The sequence below is a fragment of the Zingiber officinale genome, chromosome 8B (genome assembly GCF_018446385.1).
Source record: "Zingiber officinale cultivar Zhangliang chromosome 8B, Zo_v1.1, whole genome shotgun sequence".
In the NCBI taxonomy this organism is placed as follows: domain Eukaryota; kingdom Viridiplantae; phylum Streptophyta; class Magnoliopsida; order Zingiberales; family Zingiberaceae; genus Zingiber; species Zingiber officinale.
In genome coordinates this window covers 57,650,036-57,669,851 of record NC_056001.1, presented here as the reverse complement: position 1 = coordinate 57,669,851, position 19,816 = coordinate 57,650,036, and the positions used below count along the sequence as shown (strand labels likewise).

General features: G+C 38.2%; 1 long non-coding RNA gene across 1 annotated transcript; it reads left to right on the top strand.

The window, feature by feature from the left end:
- The first annotated feature begins 10,422 nt into the window (after positions 1–10,422).
- LOC122015975 lies at positions 10,423–12,366 on the top strand. Its single transcript, XR_006121029.1, has 2 exons — positions 10,423–10,556; positions 11,807–12,366. It is a non-coding gene; the product is annotated as an uncharacterized LOC122015975 (long non-coding RNA).
- The last annotated feature ends 7,450 nt before the right edge of the window (positions 12,367–19,816 follow it).

Genomic DNA, 19,816 nt, shown 5'->3' with positions numbered 1-19,816 from the left:
TTCAAGTTCAAAAGCTCATACATGAGCATTTTCTTTAAAAGAAGGTTAACCACCTTCCAAGGTTCATGAAAAAATAATTTTTCATGTCTTTAAAGAGTCCCTCCCCCTAAAGACATGGTGGTAACTTCTGTCATTGCACCAACAATGACTTGGAATCCCTAAACCTTTAGGAAACCCAAATTTAGAAGTTTTGAGGTTCAAATATTCAAAATTTGAAACAAACCTCAACCTAAACTTCAACTTAGCCTTCCTTAACCAATCCATCCTTGTTTTCCACACGAAAACACCTGTTTTATGTATACAAATGTATTTTTAGGGGTTTGAAATGGTTACCTAGACTCAATTAGGTTTAGAGTGCTGAAATCAGACCTTCCTAGCCAAAATCAGCATCCTGGATCGATTGGAGTTGGGTTCCAATCGATTCAACCTATTTGAATCGATCCACTGATCGATTCAGGATGTGTGGATCGATCGGCTGATCGATCCAGCGAGCTTCTGCTCGCAAGAGTTGCCTTCTGAATCGATCCACGGATCGATTCAGGAACTCCAATCGATCCACGGATCGATCGGAGCCTCTGATAGTTGCTGAATTTCAAATTCAGCCAACTTCAGAAACCCCTAGAAAATTCTACAAAAATCCAAAAATCATGAAATTTTGTGTAGACATTATTTAGGGCATACTTAATCATGAAAAAAATAGTTTTCTATGAAAATACATCATATTTTCAAAGATTGACACAAACTTGAAAACTTACAAAAACTTTAGTGTTTTCTTCAAGTTTGTGTCTAACTATTCAATGGTGATTACTATCAAAAGACAGCCTTCACCAAGGTTTTCCAAAAACATTTAAAAACATTTTCAAAACCAATATCCCATCATGTTCCTTGGGCATAATGCACATGACTTGTACATTAGCTTTCCCAATGATGGGAAAACACATAACTATGTGTTTTGATGAAACTAAAACTCAAAAGAATGCACTAAATCAACATCTTGAGTTTTGTTCATCTTCCTAACATCTCACTTGTATCTAATGTACACTAAAACACGTACAAGTCACCTTATAGTCCTTGTGAGATGTGAGATTTTGGTTTTGCCCTAATCTAGAGATCATGCATATCTATCTAGGCATTCTAGAGATATTAGACATCCATCTAGGATGTCACTTGTCAATAATTGTTGTTAAATGCCATTTGTCCTTAATTACAAGGAAATAAACTAATGCATGATAATGTTATGGCATACATCAAAATAAAATAACTTTCAAAAGAAAGATTCCTATAACTACATGATGTATGAATGTCATGACATGGTATTTTTGGATTTTGCATAATAAAACATGAATGCAAAAATAGACATGATGTCATGGCATATGATGGGCAAACAATCATGGCAAGATTTAGCATAAATAAAGTATTCCTAGATTAACTATCTAAGTATCCTTAAAATCTTAGCTAAACTTACAACTTAAACCTAGATTACCCTAAAGTGCTTCAAGAAAATGCCAAAGCCTAAATTGGCATTTCTAATTCCCTTGATTAATGTATGCCAATTGAAAGTAAGCATATCCTCAAATGTTGGCATATTTCATTTTTCCACAAGAGTAGCACTTTTAAATTAAGGCCCGGATTGCCTTAAATTTCCTAAGAACATACCAAAATCCCAACTTGGTAGTTCTTATGAATTTCCCAATATGTGCCATTTAAGACTAAAATCAATTCTTCCACCATTAGGCACATTTTACTCTTTCAAGGAGTAAATAATAATTCCATTTCATTTTCAAAGGTTAACAAAACCTTGAAAATGCTCCTTGAGTGTCAATTTCCTCAAAGTTGGGTTAACTACCCTTCTAATTGGAGTTGACACTCTCTAACCCATTTATGGGGTAGAGAAAATGCTCCTAGGAACCCAACACCTATTGGTGCTCCTTGGATGCTCTAGGTACTCACTAGGGATAACTTCCCTAGATACCTTCCTAGTGACCTTGTTGGGCTTCTTAGAAGCCTTGGTCACATTTTCTAGGTCAACTCTAGGGATAGCCTCCCTTGTGACCTTGTTTGTGACTTTCTTAGACTTCTTAGAAGCCTTAGTCACATTTGTTGCAAAAACACTCTTAGGGATGACCTCCTTAGTATTTTTGACTTGCCCACTAGACCTAGGGTTTGTTCCATAACTATATGGAACCCTATGATAACTAGGCACATCCTTCTTAGCATTTGGTTTGTATCCCAAACCTCTATTGCTATTGGATGGCTTTGATTTTCCTAACCCTAAGTTATGCTCATTTTGCCCTAATAGGATATTTTTCATCCTTTTTAGGGTCTTTTCCATTTTATCAAGTCTTGACCTTAAGACTTGATTTTCTATCATTAAGTCCTTAGGTCTTGACCCATGAGCATTTTTGTTTCTAGGCTTGTATCTAAAATCCTTAGAATTATTGCCTAGATTTTTACCTACATCCCTCACCTTAGGTGTAGTAGTCTTGGCATGTAGGGCCACATGCTTTTCCTTAAAGCCCTCATGCTTCCTATTCTTATGGTAAATTGCATTAAAATGATAAAACTTAGAACTATCATGCTTTTTACCATAATGTAAAGGGGTAGGCTCAATAAAAGATACCTTCTTCTTTACCTTGGAGGCTCCCCCTTGACTAGTGCCTCCTTGAGCCTTGACCACCTTCTTCCCCTTGGGGCATTGACTTCGGTAATGCCCCTTTTGATTGCAAGAGAAGCATATAATATGCTCCTTGCTCTTCTTTGTGTTAGGGGTGATCTCCTTGGGCTTCACCTTGCCTCTTTGTGCCACTTGGCCCTTCTTCTTGGCCAATTTAGGGCACTTGCTCTTGTAGTGCCCATGTTCCCTATACTCAAAGCATATAATATGATTTTTATTATTAATTGAAATATTTATACCTTTGCTTGTAGGGGTGGCATCTTTTCCTTTGGATCCGGAGGTAGAAGCTTCCTCTTGATCGGACCTTGATTCTCCTCCATTTGATTTTTCTTGACTTGTGGAGGTAGAATCTTCTTCCTCCTCTTCGTCTCTTGACCCGGATGTAGAAGCTTCTCCTTCTTCTTGATCCGGCGTCACCAAGGATTGCTCCCCCTCAATCCTAGAGGTGGAGGCTTCATCATCTTGAACATGAAACAAGGAGTATGCTCCCTCCTTGTTCCCTTCGTTGCATTCCCTTGAGGATGAAGCTTCTTGGATTTCCTCTTCTTCGGAGGTTGAGCATCTCTCAACCTCGGAGTCCTCCTCTTGGTCTTGCTCCAAAGAGTCACCCTCTCTGGATTCTTCATGATCTTGTACAGTGGAGGGGATCTCTTCATGAAGCTTGGCCAATTTGCTCCATAGCTCCTTTGCATCTTCAAACTCTCCAATTTTGCAAAGGATGGTGCTTGGCAATAAATTGACCAAAAGCTTGGTCACTTTGTCATTGGCCTCGCACCTTTGGACTTGCTCCGGACTCCATTTGCTTTTCTTTAGAACTTTGCCCTTTGAATTTCTTGGAGCCTTGAAGCCTTCCATTAAAGCAAACCATTGCTCTATCTCCATCATAAGAAAATTTTCGATTCTTGATTTCCAAGAATCAAAACTAGTAGAAGTGTATGGTGGAGCCACCCTTGTGTCAAATCCAAGCCCATCTTGGAATTGCATCTTGAAGTTGAGCTTGATAAAGTCTTGAACTTGAAGAATTTGCTCCAACTTCTTCACCCTCTAGCTTTTCTTGATATACTTGACCCTTCCGGCGATGATTCCGGTGAAGAGCGGCCTCGCTCTGATACCACTTGTTAGGACCAAAAGTAGCTAGAGGGGGGGTGAATAGCTCGTCGCGTGCTCGTTGCTCGGTGTTGCTTGTTTCTTCAAGAATGTGCAGCGGAAATACAGAGAAACAATCACACAACGCTAACACGGTTGGTTTACTTGGTATCCACCTCACAAGAGGTGACTAATCCAAGGATCCACACCAACACACACACCCTCCACTAATAAAACTCTCCTTTATGGTAACTACCAAGGGCGGAGAAGCCCTACAAGACTCAATACAAGAAGAGAGGGAAAGGATACAAGAAATACAAGCTTACAAGCTTACAATGAGTATAAACCCTAACCCTAGCTTCCCTTCTTGGCTTTGATCCGCCTCTTGACTTGGAGAACTTCCAAGATCCTTCAAGAACTGGCGATCTGAGCTTTGTGAGTGCTGTGGAGGAGCTGGCGAGAAATCTGGAGTGAATCGAAGAAGAGATGCCGCAGCCATCGCACGCCTGCAGCTTAAATCGACGCCAACGGTCGGAACCCGATCGATTCAAATGTTCCCAATCGATCGGGGAGGCTTTGGATCGATCCACGGATCGATCCAGAGCGCCTCTGTGCTCTAGGAAAAACGCCTGGATCGATCCACGGATCGATCCAGCGCTTATCGCGCGAAGCAGCCGCGTCCCAATCGATCCACTGATCGATTGGGACATCTGGATCGATCTAGAGGCTTTCTGTTCGCTGGGAAAAGCCTGGATCGATCCACTGATCGATCCAGCTCCTGGATCGATCCAGCACTTGGTTTTTGCCCAAAACCAAGTTCCAAGACTCCCAAACCAACATCCGGTCATCCTTGACCTGTTGGTACATCATGCCTAGCATCTAGTCACTCCCTTGACCTGCCAGGACTTCCCACCAAGTGTCTGGTCAATTCTTTGACCCACTTGAACTTTTCTCGTCATGCCAAGTATCTGGTCACTCCCTTGACCTACTTGGACTTTTCTATATTTCCTCGTGCCAAGTATCCAGTCAATCCTTTGACCTACTTGGACTTCCCAACACCAGATGTCCGATCATCCTTGATCCATCTGGATTTTCCCTTGCCTGGCTTCACTCACCAGGACTTTCACCTAGCTTCACTCACTAGGGTTTTCCATCTGCCTAGCTTCACTCACTAGGGCTTTCACCTGGCTTCACTCACCAGGACTTTCACCTAGCTTCACTCACTAGGGTTTTCAATCTGCCTAGCTTCACTCACTAGGACTTTCATTCTACCTAACATCCCAGTTAGGACTTCCCAGTCAAGTATCCGGTCAACCTTGACCTACTTGACTTCTTCTTCAATCAATATCTTATTGTCAAACATCTAAACTCAAACCAAGACTCAGCTTGGTCAACCAGGTCAACCTTGACCTGAGGGATGTTGCACCAACATTTTATAGTTGTCCATTCGGCCACTATTGAAGAGTGGTAGCTTGGAGCTAGTCCTGTCGCGCTTACTCAGCCGCTCAGTGTTCTATCAGTCTCGACCACTCTGGAGTAGTGAGTCTTGAGGGTACAGTAGTCAGAGGGCTAGAGATGTGAGTGGTCAGGGACCCTTAGCTATGTAGTTAGATAACTACTTAGCTGACCATCCGCTTCTGCCACCTATAGCGGTGCATGTATTGGAGGCTAGTACGGTTTGTCACGGACCCAAGCCTCTCGGCCATACAGGGGTCGTGGTGTCTAGAGAAGTGGCGGGGTGACCATGGAGTATGCATACACATTTTTACATATGATGCGTAGTGCATCTTTGGAGATATTTTTGCATACATGTCTAGTAGATACTAGATGCATGTGATTGTGGGTGTTGCACTTGTTTTAGATATGCTTGTTGCATATGGTTGTCATGCTGCATACATGTCATTTATTTTACATGTATATGTAGTTGTATTTATATTGCACAGGTGTCATGAGTGAGGTTGTTGCAGATCCGATGAGTTTACTGTTCATTGTATCATGTGTCGATTCCAGATTGAGTATGTATCTATCATTGTGTTAGTTGTGGTTTGTACAGTTTATATGTCAGGTTATTATGTCAGATATGTTTAGGTGTATTGATTATGATAGTATGATCAGTTCTTTATTCCCTATTGAGACTGTATACTTGTGATCTCCATGTTTGTTTATGGACCATGCACTATCTTGTCTATTACCCGTTGAGTTACCTATACTCACCACCGCATGTATATATTTATGTTTTCAGGTAGCTTGTAGATGGTTGGTGTCGCTCGGAGTATCTTGTCTACCGGGTCCTACGTCACATCCGAAGACAGTTTCACCTAATGTTTATTTTCTTTTGTATATCCTTTTATTATTTTTGGCATTGTATTTGTGTTTAGCCATGTGACTATCTTATGATTTTGGTGTTGTATTTGTGTTTAATCCGTGCCGGCATGCATTGTATTTATTTGGTTTGTGTGGGCTTTCCTTCATTTTTCCGCTGTGATTTTAGTACAGCCGTGTAGGCTGCTTTGTATATAACTGCGTGGTTGTGATTGTTTCATTCTAGCCGAGTGAACTATGATTATAACTGCGTGGTTGTGTACATATTCCAGTCGTATGTGACTGATGTATATTTTGTATGTATTTATGTTTCAAATTGTCACGGTACAGGGGAGGTGCTGCCGAAATTTTTTGGTAGGGACTCCTTTGGGGGCGTGACAATTTAGAGGCGCTCACTTGGCTATCAAGATTCATAAACTCTAGTACTTAGCCTGGAGGTCTAGAGTTTGAATCCCGGGGAAGGTAAAAATCCACTAGCCAGGGGTGGGAAGACCTAGTGAGTAACGGCACGGTCGAGGGTCGTCGGTCGACGACATAAGGGGTCGCCAGTTGGGCCGCCTAAGGAGTCGAGGGGCCGGGTCGTTACAATAAAATACACCTTTTTTATTGTAACGACCCTACCCCTTGGGCGACCCATTTGGCGGTCCCTTGGGCGGCCAGTTGGGCCACCCAAGACCCTCAAGCGTTACTCACAGGTCTTGCTGGATTTTTGCCTTCCACAGGATTCGAATTCTAGACCTCAAGGATAATACTAGAGTTTATGAATCCTGGTAGCCAAGTGAGTGTATCTCACTTGGCTACCAGGATTCATAAACTCTAGTACTTATCCCGGAGGTCTAGAGTTCGAATCTTGGGGAAGGCAAAAATCCACTGGCCAGGGGCGGGAAGACCTTGTGAGTAACGACACATGCCCAAGGGTCGTCCGTCGACGACATAAGGAGTCGCCAGTTGGGCCGCCCAAGAGACCTCCAAGGGGCCGCCAAATGGGCCGGGTCGTTACAGTGGAAGTCCCGATGAGTGAAGTCGGGCTCTAGTGAGTGAAGTTAGGTGGAGGAAGTCTTGGTGAGTGAAGTTAGGTAGAGGAAGTCCTGGTGAGTGAAGTCAGGCAATGGAAGTCCCAGTGAGTGAAGCTATGCAACCCTGGGTTATACTTGAATTCTGTTAATACTGTGCTAACTTAGTGTTGCAGGGAAGCTCAGCTAGGTCGACGGGCTGACTAGGTAGCTGACACGAAGTCCAGATGGGTCGAAGGGCTGACCGAACATCTGGCAGGTAAGTTAAGGTAAGCCACTAAAGGGGAGTGACTATGAGGACGCATTCCTGAGAAGGAAACATTAGGCGACGATCCGACTTAGATCCATTTCGGATATCTAAGTCAAGATCGTGACTAGATTCCGGTCTCGAGGAGACGGAATCTAATTACTATTATGTTTTATTATAAACTATGCTAACATTCTGTTTTGTAGGATATATAATTTACATTGCCTCGGACTAACGTTTTCTTGCAGGAAGGAGATTTCTGGAAAACAAGGGTCCGGGCGTCCAGAGGTAAGTTTTATCCCTAAACTAGCTTCGCCACATGAAACACCCTGGTTGACTTGACTACGTCACATTCAGGGCGCCCTGAAGGTATACAGGCGCCCCAAACCTCCTATATAAAGAGGGTGAAGGTTGAAGCAAAAGAACAACTCACGATCTACGCTTCTATACTCCTGCGACGTTGCGAAGGCTCTCCGACAAATTTCTTTTCTGTCTTATTCTCTTATTGTCGGGTTTTCTTTTACTAAATAATTCCTGTACTGCATTTGTAAAAAGCTTTCGAATTATTAGTGATTGCCCAACGAAAGCACTCAACGAGTGCGGACCTTGGAGTAGGAGTCGATAAAGGCTCCGAATCAAGTAAAACGACTTTGTTAGCATTGTGTTTTCATTTTTCCACTGCCTACTCTATACGCCGATATTTTTAAATCGTTATTCCCCCCCCCCCCCCCCCCTCCTCCCCTCTAGCGAATTCTCGATTTAACAACTTTTGACCTGTTTAGGGCCTCCCCTCGAGCATCAGGTCACTCTTGACCTGCTCAGGGCCTCTCCTCAAGTATCGAGCCACTCTTGACCTACTCAGGACTTTCCTTACTTTGTTCAATGTTTCACCCACATGGTTTAATCTTAGATCATGGCTCTGACTCGTGCTTCTTCCGGCGGTTAGTCCGGTGAAGAGCGACCTCGCTCTGATACCAATTGTTAGATCAAAAAGGATTTAGATATCTCTACAATGGTATGATATTATCCACTTTGGGCCTAAGCCCTCATAGTTTTGCTCTTGGGCTCTCTCCAAAAGGTCTTATGCCAATGGAGATATCTTTTTCTTATAAACCCATGATATTTCCCATGTGTTTTCAATGTGGGAATATGTTTGCAACCTTGCAACCCCAACACTACGTTCCCACAGACAGCACCAAAATGATTCTGTCCGAAAGCGTGAAGCTGGAAAGTCGGGGAGGTGACAGTTCCGCTGACTGGATGATGACCTCGCTCTTCTCTATAAAACAAAACCAAAACCAATGAAGGGGGTCCCTGGCGTTGACCCTCCGACGCTCTAAATTAGAAACAGAGGAAGGAAAGTGGAAAATGATAGAGACCGAGACTTATTTTTCTTGTCTTTTCCTCATACATGACATGTCATTTTATACCTTTCTTAGTGACCTTCTATCTTCCTCGATTTAATGATATTGATTATCTATAGAAGATATTTTTGTCTTGACTTCTATACATTTAATGACAGATGTAGTGTTCTCCTTTACTTTCTCTTTCTCAAGACCTTTAGTCTTCTCCTTTATTACTTCGCCTAACTGATGCTGGTGCCATATCCGACTGGACGGGTGGTCCGCTCGGACTGATTTCCTGCTCGACCAGGCAACATCATTCTGATCGGCTGATGTAGTCACTCCTGCTCGGATTAGCCTTGCTTGAACCCTGATGTTGATCACTTGGACTTTAACCTACACCGTTGCTATTGACTTGTGCCACGTAAACTCTTATCTCCACATCAATGCTATCCCCATTTCCAAATTTGCAATAATAATAATAATAATAATAATAATAGAATTTAATCTTTATATTTACTAAATATGGATTATTAATATTATTATATATGTATTAATTAATATTAATATTTATATGTTATTGGATTTTTAATTAATGTTTTTCTAAAAAGTGTGTGGGGGGGGGGGGGGTAAATTAATGATAATGATGATTTTGAATTGGGATGAGGATTAGGGAGGTAAACGAGTCGAACCGAGCCGAACAATATTAGGCTCGAGCTCGAATCGAGTTTTTATCACAAGGCTCGAGCTCGGTTCGTTTTAGAATTATCAAGCTCGCGAACAGTTCGAGCTTGCTCGTTATTAGCTCGATTATCAAAGTTAACGAGACTAACTCGTTAAGCAAGCTCGGGCTCGTTTTCGGACTCGTTTAGAGCTCGTTTTCGGACTCGTTTAGAGTTCGTTTTTGGCTCGTTTTAGAATTCATTTTTTGGCTCATTTTAGAATTCATTTTTTGGCTCATTTTAAAGCTCATTTTAAGACTCGTTTTAGAGCTCGTTTTTTTGGCTCGTTTTAGAGCTCGTTTTTTTGACTCGTTTCAGAACTCGTTTTTTGGCTCGGTTTAAGACTCGTTTTAGAGCTCGTTTTTTGGCTTGGTTTAAGGCTCGTTTTTTTTGGCTCGCGAGCCTATAAACGAACATATTCGTGAACTCACGAGCCGAATATCTTTAAGCTTGAGCTCGACTCGATAAAACTGTCGAGCTCGAGCTCGGCTCGATAAGATTAACGAATGAACTCGAATGAGTTTTTTTATTGAATCGAGATTCGAATAGCTCGCGAACCGTTTGATTCATTTACATCCCTGATGAGGATGAAGATGAAAATTTAATTCTTTCAGGATTGGGATGAGGATTTTTAATTAGATATAATCAGAGATAGGAACGGGATTGGGATGATAAATCTCTCCCTACTCGGTTCTATTATCATCTCTGACTAATCCAATAATATATTTTTTCTCAATTTAATAGAATTCACTCGTTCCAATATCTCTTTCATTCGAGACACTATTAGATGGAATATTTGAGGAACTTGAAGACAACCCAACCGAGTTGGGTTAATTAACGGACAGAGTCGATTTCTAATAATTATTCAGAGTCAATTTTATTTCTCTGCGGTTTTTTATTCTTTCTTCCGTTTTTACCATCCTCTCTTTTAAATCAACGGACAGGATTAGTTAGGTCAACTCTGGGATTATCCCAACTACTAATAATTATTAATAAAAAAATAGATTACATATTTCTTAACTCCTTCCGCCCTTTCGGCGTTTTGGGCACCGCTCGCTCTCGCGAGGGCAAATCCGGCGATTGATCGGAGAACGATCGAGCTTACGGTACCTTCCTCGTCTCACTGCCTCTCTTCTTCCGCTCTTCGAGGTGATGGATCCCTTCTCTATTTTCTGTTCACTGGTTTCGTCGCAAAAGAATTTGTTCTTCATTGGATGATAAATGAGATTGTTTACCTTTTTATGTAGTCCTAATATCGGAATCTGGACTTGGTTTGTTGAATGTCTGGGTGAGCTCACGATCTGGATCGAGCTCCCCAGTGAAGCTTATGCTTCTGGATCAACCTCAATGACATGAAATTGTCCACATTGTCAACTGCAAACTTTTGTTGTTGTTGTTGTTGTTCTGCAATATGTCAAGAAAAACCTTGTATACGGTATTATTCATTTAGAGAAGTTGCTTTAACTCATTTTAAATGAAGCATTTTGATTTTATGGAAATTATATTGTGGCTGGAATCAAACTCTTTCTTTGTTCTGAACTTTTGAATACCTTTTCTCTCTGCTAATCCAATGGTATAGTTTTGTTTGACAATATCATGTTGTCTCTTTCAATATGTTGACATGTGGGTCTTTTGGTTTTTCTTTTTCTCTCTTGGAAATGTAGAGGACATCCGGCTTGTTATTAATGTCTGTGCTCTTCATATTTTGTATGTATCACCTTGAATTGAAACTGATACAGATAATGATGATTCATTGTTGTCTTGGTTGCTACATATATATGACTTGTAGAAACTTTATGTTATTTGACATGTTGGTCCATCATCATTATTTTCCTTTCCTTTTCCTAATCACAATTAAAAAATGACCTTTGAGTGTGATATGTTATGTTCTACTGCTGTGGCCAGAAAGACTTGAGATTATAATTTATAGGATGTCAGTACTTGTATGTTCTGATAATTCCTTGTTCATAATTGCAATCACAAGGCTAACATGCTCTGAAACAAAAAAGGAACAATACACAATGAAAGTGCTATTTGAATTTGTGATCAAATGTCAATGCCTGGATTCTGGAATATGTGAATTGTTTACTACCGAATGGTAATATGGATCTATATTTTATGTGAGAATTTGATGATAATTTTATGTCTAAGAAAATGTTAAACTACTAAAAGTCGTATTCTTTTGATGAACTTAATTAGAAATTATATTGCTTGTGAAATTAAATCCATTAAAATATGTTTTATTACATTGATTAGTATTCCCTTGGTTTTTTCTCTTACATTTGCCACTCTAATTGTTTTTTACTTACAAAATCTATTGTGTGCTTTTAAATATATGAATAACATCTCAATTTATTTTTCTCATTAATTAGTATCTCAATTTATTTTTTTTGTTTTAGGTTGACATGTTGCCCGCTCGTTGTTGTGTTCCGTCGCCTCCTTGGCTCGTAGTCATAGCCCTTAGCTAACATCACCAATCCATTCTTGTTTTTCGCCCAAGGCATTAGGCGCAGAAAGCATGAGGTGATCCTCGCCACGGTATGACTACCACCTTTACATCCTTCTCCTAATTCAAATGATATGGCTCAATCCATTAGTGTGATTCTGTGTCCATCAAACAATCGACAAGTTGGGGAAAACTAGGTACGGTGAAGGTGGCGCCAGGGCATTTCCGTAACCACCTGATGCCTGGTTACTTGATGCCTAAGCTGCTTGCGGTCACAAACATAGAGAAGTATGCTTTCCTCATGCGGGAGCAACGTGAGGTTTGCTCCTTGTCTTTCTCTTTTGTGTTCTCTGATTGAATATCCGTTGACTATGTAGGAGTTTAAGGTACAATATCAATTCCTTTGGTTGTGACATAAGCATGTTGCCTTTGGTCAATTAATGTAAGAAAACCTAACCATGATGATGTTTCCATCCTCCCATCTAACATTGGTGAACATTCAATATTTCGATCTGTGTGGTAGGAAGAATAATCTTAAAATAAAAATACAACAACAACTATAGCTATGTATTTATAAAAAATCAACAAAACATACATGTTGTTTGTCGGTGCTACGAACTATTGATGGCGTTGGTGCTACAAATTGTTACACCGTGAAGATTTCTAAATTTTTTTGGCAGGAAAGACATAGACGGTGATGCTACAGAAATTGTCCTAAGGAGAAAATTTTTGCGGTTAGAATAAGATATAGGGCGAAAAAGTAGTAATGGTTGCATGTTTACCAAAAACTTTTTGGGATGTGTGTATACTTTCGATCAAAATTAAGTGTCACTAGGATGCAAGCGATGGTTCAGATAATACGTGTTTTATGCGTGTACAGGATCCATGGTATTATGGGAATGTGATCTGCGAATTGATAAATACAAAAGTAAGATGCACGTTTTAAGTTTTTTTTCGTTAATCCAGGTATCCAACTCTCTCAAGAAATTAATTTAGAATGATCAGTTCAGCCTCAAGAAACTTTTTCACCGACCATTGAAATAAATTCAAAATATACAAATAGATTCTTGGTGGAGGATCTAGCATAGTAGTTTGAACACCGCGGGCGTATGATATACATTGCAAGAAAATTAAATTCTCGTTGCATGAGAATCCGTCCTATCATTTATCATCACATCGTGCTTCGGGGGATGTATTAGATAATCTTAAAACTTGAATACGTTGAGTAAAAATTATTATTATTAAATTAATATGAATCTACCGAGTTGAAAAGATGACCTTCTAACAAAGTTGTAAGAGAACATCTCTTTATTTAGGAAAAGAATAATCTCTTGCCTCCTAAGCAGTTGACTTATCAAAAAATTAATAAATGTTTCAAAGTCAGATAGATAGTTGACCGAAGTCAACTGTGCTATAAAGAGTTGCTCAATTGAATTTGGCTTCTCAAGCCATAACCATGGTTGAACAAACCACAACAATCCAATTCTCATTAGTGTTCATATCAATTATATTCGTGTACTATAATATTTTAAAAGATATATTATTTACATATCAGATTGCAGTATTAATCAACTATAATGGAAGCCTAACGCCGCCCTTTGAAAATAACTATTTAGTTCGGCCACAAAACAATTACGGTCAACCAAACACACACTTATCAGCGAGGTAGGCAACAATAATAGATCACAACTCAAGTTACTAGAATTGGTCGATAAAATATCATTGATGAATAGTAATTGTTGATCAAGATTGCTCGATTAGTAGAATGACAAGACCAAGAGGAATAGTCACCGATAAGATACACCTTAGGAGTTATCCAGGATAGTCAACCATATGAATAGTACACCACATAATGAGTCAATAGCAAAAAGATAAATTGTTCAATAAATTATATCTGAATTGGTCCACTGAAATATGTAAGATGGTCGATAAGAGTTTAGTTAACTACCTTAACGAATAATACTAATGATCTTGGGATAGGCTGGTGGACCACATGAATAATAGTGGCTAATGAGATCATACAAAATCAAGACTTTAAATAAAGGTCGACATTGTTGTTTGTCTAGAATATCAATAACAATCAAGAATGAAAAGGCATTCATACAAGCTCCCTTTCTTTGCGCTCAAAAGTTCCTAGTCAATAAAGTGCTAGAACAGCTCGGTATTCTTATTTCTAGCATAATTTTCTTAAGTTATCATTATTACTGATTGCTTGCCTTTCTTATTATTCTGGCGCTCTATACATCATTTGACCTATCAATTGTTTGATCTTTTTCCGCTAGTCGACCGATCCAACACAAATATCCCAACCAAACTCAGCTTAGGTATTATATCATTTGTTGCTGATCCCAATTCATAAAATCCAAAAACACATGGGGTATTGAATCTCAGTCACTAGTAGTGACCGATATTAATCGATTAGTCAAATCATAAAACCTCTTATGTACTCGGGGTGTGGTTTTCGCAGTCATTAGTCGATTGGTTCCCCTAACTTGGACAACATCTAAGGTTGAGTTCGATTAAGTTGTTGTCTACCTTCGTCTCCAGTATACAAGTCACTCCATTCATATCTTGTGAGCTTTTTTCCAAGCTTGTATTAAGACCAAAAGAATTCACATATCTCCACAATGGTATGGTATTGTCCATTTTATGTTTAAGTCCTCATGGATTTGCTTTTTAGCTCTATCCAAAATGCCTTATACCAATGGAGATATTTTCATTTTTTTTAAACCCATAATCTTTTGCATGAATTTTCAATGTGAGACTTTAATTATATTCCCAACAATCCTCCCCTCAAATGAAGGACCACCATTACTCTCATGTTTCGGGCCTCTCTACTGGCATCCAATCACTCTTGACCTACTTCCGACCTTCCCTCAATTTTGTTTAAGTCCACTCCACATGGCGTCTGGACCATGACTCTGGCTTATGCTTCATCCGGTGGTTAGTTCGGTGAAGAGCAACCTTGTTCTGATACCACTTGCTAGGACTTGTGCGAGCTAGAGGGGAGTGAATAACCTCGATCGCTTCTCATCGTTGAATGTGCAGCGAAAACCTTGCTTCAATCTATACTCCACAAGCATAATACCTTGGTTTATTTGGTATCTACTTCCTTGAGGTGATTAATCCAAGGGTCCACACTAGCAAACACAGCTTCTACTATTAACTCTCTCCTTTTTAGAAACTTTCCGGAGGCATAAAACTCTCTCCTTGATGTGACTAATCCAAGGGTTGACACTAGGGCATTTCCGCAACCACCTGATGCCTAAGCTGCTTGCCATCCCAGACATAGAGAAGTATGCTTTCCTCATGTGGGAGCAATGCAAGGTTTTCTCCTTGTCTTTCTTTTTTGTGTTCTCGGATGAAATATCCTTTGACTATGTAGGAGCTTAAGGTACAATATCAATTCCTTTGGTTGCGACATAAGCATGTTGCCTTTGGTCAATTAATGTAAGAAAATCTAACCATGATGATGTTTCCATCCTCCCATCTCACACCGGTGAACATTAAATATTTCGATCCGTGTGGTACGAAGAATAATCTTAAAATAAAAATATAACAACAACTATAGTTATATATTTATAAAAAATCAACAAAACATACATATTGTCTGTTGATGCTATGAACTATTGATGGCATTGGTGCTACAGATTGTTACACTCTGTGAAGATTGCTAAACTTTTTTGGCAGGAAAGATATAGATGATGATGTTATAGAATTGTCCTTGGGAGAAAATTTTAGCAGTTATAATAAGATATGGGGCCAAAAATAGTAATGATTGCATGTTTACCAAATTTTTTTTTTGATGTGTGTATACTTTCTGTCAAAATTAATGTCACTAAGATGCACAATACGTCTAGTTGCTCATGACGATGTGCGTTCCCACTACTTACATAAATATACTTTCAAACTGTCTATGCTTTTCTATCTACAATGTTATTGCCTAGTAACATCAAGATAGTATGGATGAAATTTAAAAGGATGCATAAAGCATCAACAAATGAAACCTTTAATGCTTATACAAAATATGAAAAAAAAAATTCAATTAGGATGGTTTAGAGCATCCCTCCTCCTTACGTGCCATAAAAAAAATTGAGAGTGCTCCAATATTTTTTTTTTTAAAAAAATAAAAATCTTGATGGCAATGGTGAGGTCCATAAAAATCTTAAGCATGGTTTCCCACTAAATTTGCAATAGGAAAAATCTTGCTTTGTATAACATGACATCTATCGTACCCGAGGCATGGTTTCCCGCTCGGTTTGCTTCTTCATACCACACGGATCAAAATTTCAATGTCCACCAGTGGTAAGAGGGGAGGATGGAAAATTTTAATAATTTTCTAATAACGTCTCATCATATATGCTCAGGCCATCTAAACATTAAATACTGACGAACATACGTGTTAGATGCGTTCCAGAGATAGCATGTATTAATTGCCAAAGCGATGTCCATGGTCTTTCATGCTTCCTTCTTCTCTACTTACCTTCTTCCATCTGCGATGTCTCTTTGTGCTGTTGGACGAAGGTGAAGGGACGATGACAGACCTCCACTGTCAGTACTTCGATGACGGAGGAAAGGGAGATGAAAGAGGAGCATAAGGAGATTATTTTAAAAAAAAAATAAAAAAGGAGGTTATTATAGGAAAGAAAATGAGGAGCTACGTGATTTAGACAATTTAAAAAAAATGGACTGTGGACAATATGCAAAACGACAACACTATTGTTTTTTAAAAAAATGTATAAAAACAAACGCTTTTTTATATATAACAATGTATTTTCATGGGTATTTATTAATTGTAATTGTTCACTGTCCTTGTTTTTTTTATACATGATTACTCTATTAAATTATTACCAAAAAGAATTAAGGATGACAACATATAAAACATGTATTGTACATATCCGTATCACATTTATTAATCGTATTTATTTGATACTCGAGCATATCCAACTAGATAGAATGAATATCACGTCAAGAACAATTAAAATTTTGATGAAAAGACATTTTATCCTCTAATCCACAAAACTTCCTCGACAAATATCTATTTTCCAAGTATGAACATTCATACTTTTATTTGTTTCAATACTCCATGTCCAAGTAAACATGATGAATAGTATATAAGAAAAACCTAGACCTTGATAAATTACCTTTCTAACCATTCACCTACAACATTCATATTTGCAACAGTGAAATTTGTCACCTTGGCGGCCTCCCATGATTGTTCCACACCATTGGGAGAAAATAAATAAGGTACCAAACAAACCCCCATGTGGGAGGGTATTTTCATGGCTTTGCCGGGATTCGACCCTTGCTCAATTTTACAAATCTACTACATAATTATTGGTTCGGTTACATCATGGGAGCACCTAGAGCATTCATATTGCAAATATATTAGAAGATTAAGGGGTTAATTTATGATTATATTTTCTTTTAATCTAAAGACAAATACATTAAAGGGTTGACTTGAGGGATTAATTCATAGTTATTTTTTTTTTAATTTAAAGAAAATTATCATTTTATCCTCTCATAAATAAAAGGAATAAGTAAGGATTCGACACTTGTCAAATTTTTCATATTTATAGCATAGTCATTCACAAGGTCAAACCTTCACTTTGGTTCCTCGCACCTTAGCTTTCTTGATCAAAATTTATGTATATTTGGATCAGTTTTTGAGTTCTTGCTCTTCAATAAAGTCGGATCATGGAAAAATAAATCGGTAGTTAATTTGAATGTCAACAATTACATCGAGTTGCTCCCTAATCCTAAAATCTAAAATATAGGTAACAAAATATATTTAATGAGAAGGTAGGAATACAAACATCAGGTGAAATATACGGTGACTCTAAGACGACATGTGAAAAGATGGTATCAAAGTTGAAAATAGTAGCTAAAAATATACTTGGTAAGTCAAAGGGACATGCACCACTAAATAAGGAATCTTGGCGGTGGAATGAGAAATACAAAAGAAAGTGAAGGAAAAACATACAACTTATAAAACACTATATATTTATAAAAATGAGGAAAATTTTAAAAAATATATAATAGTTAAGAAAGAGACTAAGAAAGTAGTGAATAAAAAAAAATAAAACTTTTGAATGATTATATAAAAAATTAGATACAAAAGAAGGGGAAAAAGACATTTTAAAGTGAGAGAAAGAAAGATAAAAGATCTTATCCAAATAAAATGTATTAAAGATGAATGCAATAGGGTACTAGTAAACGATGGAGAAACAAAAGAGCGGTGGAAGAGGTATTTTTATTAACTTTTTAATAAAGACTTAGGTGACCAACTTAAGTTAGGTAATTTAAGTTGGTCAAATGAGTATAGATTTTTTTTTTTTTTGTAGAATTCAAACTAGAACAAGCTTAAATGGGATGCACAATGGAAACGCCGTTGAATCAGATGATATTCCAATAAAGGTATGGAAGTACTTAGGAAAACAAGGTATTGAATGACTTATAAAATTATTTAACATGATATTGAAAATGAAAAAATACCATATCAATGGAGGGTAATTACTCTAGTTCCCTTATATAAGAACAACAGAGATGTACAAAATTGTACAAACTATATGAATATTAAACTAATGAGTCATACCATAAAAATTTGAGAAAGAGTAATAGGAAAAATATTAAGGAAGGAAATTATGGTAACCGAAAATTAATTTGAATTCATGCTTGGAAAGTTGATAATAGAAGCTATACATCTTCTTAGATAATTAATTGAAAAATATCGGGAGTAAAAATAAGATCTACACATGATATTCATTGAATTAGAAAAGGCTTATATTAGAGTTTCAAGAGAAATTATATGGAAAATTCTAAAAAAAGGTGTTAGCGTAATATATATTAAACTAATTAAGGATACGTATGATGATATAACGACTAGAGTGAAGACTTTAGGTGGAGTAATTGAAACATTTCAATAAAGATAGGGTATATCAAAAATCAACTCTAAATCCCTATCATTTTATACTAATTATGGACGAACTCACTGCATACATTCAAGAACAGTATCGTTGTGCATGTTGTTTGCAGATGATATTGTTTTGATAGATGAATCACGTGAAGGAGCAAATACTAAACTAGAATCTTTACGGGAAACACTAGAAAGGAAAAGTTTTAGGCTTAAGTAGAATAAAGACAAAATATATTAAATTTAAGTTTAACAATATTAGACGTAATGAGACAATTATTAAGATAGGAGACGACGAGTTGCCTGGAACTAAGAGTTTTAAATATTTAGGATCATTTTTACAAAATGATGGAGAGATTGAGTGGGATGTCTTACTTAGAATATAAGCAAGATGGTTGAAATGAAGAAAAGCGTCGAATGTTTTATGAGATTGTAAAATACCTCAAAAACTTAAAGGAAAGTTTCACAAAACTGTATTTAGACTTGTTATGTTATATGGAGCTGAATGTTGGATTATGACTCGAGCACATAAGCAGAAGATGAGAGTTGCAAAGATGAGGATGTTAAGGTGGATGTGTGGACATATGAGAATGGACAAAATAAGAAATGAGAGCATTAGAAAGAAAGTCGGAGTTGCATCTATTGAGGGAAAACCCCGAGTCACAATTGTGTATCCTCTTGTGATCTCAGAAGCTGCTCCTACCAATATCAAAATCATAATCTCACATTCTCTCACGATCTCAAAGATGTCGCATGAGGTCTTGGGGTCGAAACTCGGCATGTCTGAGCATCTCTTTCCTCATGTCTTGGTCACCTGCAGTAATAGCTAGTAGTCACCTGTGATTTACCTCCTCTGTGTTGGCCTAGGGACGGGTTGGTGGAGGTGCTAGGGGGAGCGATTCGCCTTTTTTGCTACACGATCTCAAAGGTGTTGCGCCTACCAATAACATGGGATAGGGAAGAAGAATAAAGACTAAGGGTCTATTTGTGTCACATAAAATATTTTTGGTGTTGTAGTGTTTATGGAAAATCACTATAGATGTAAAAATG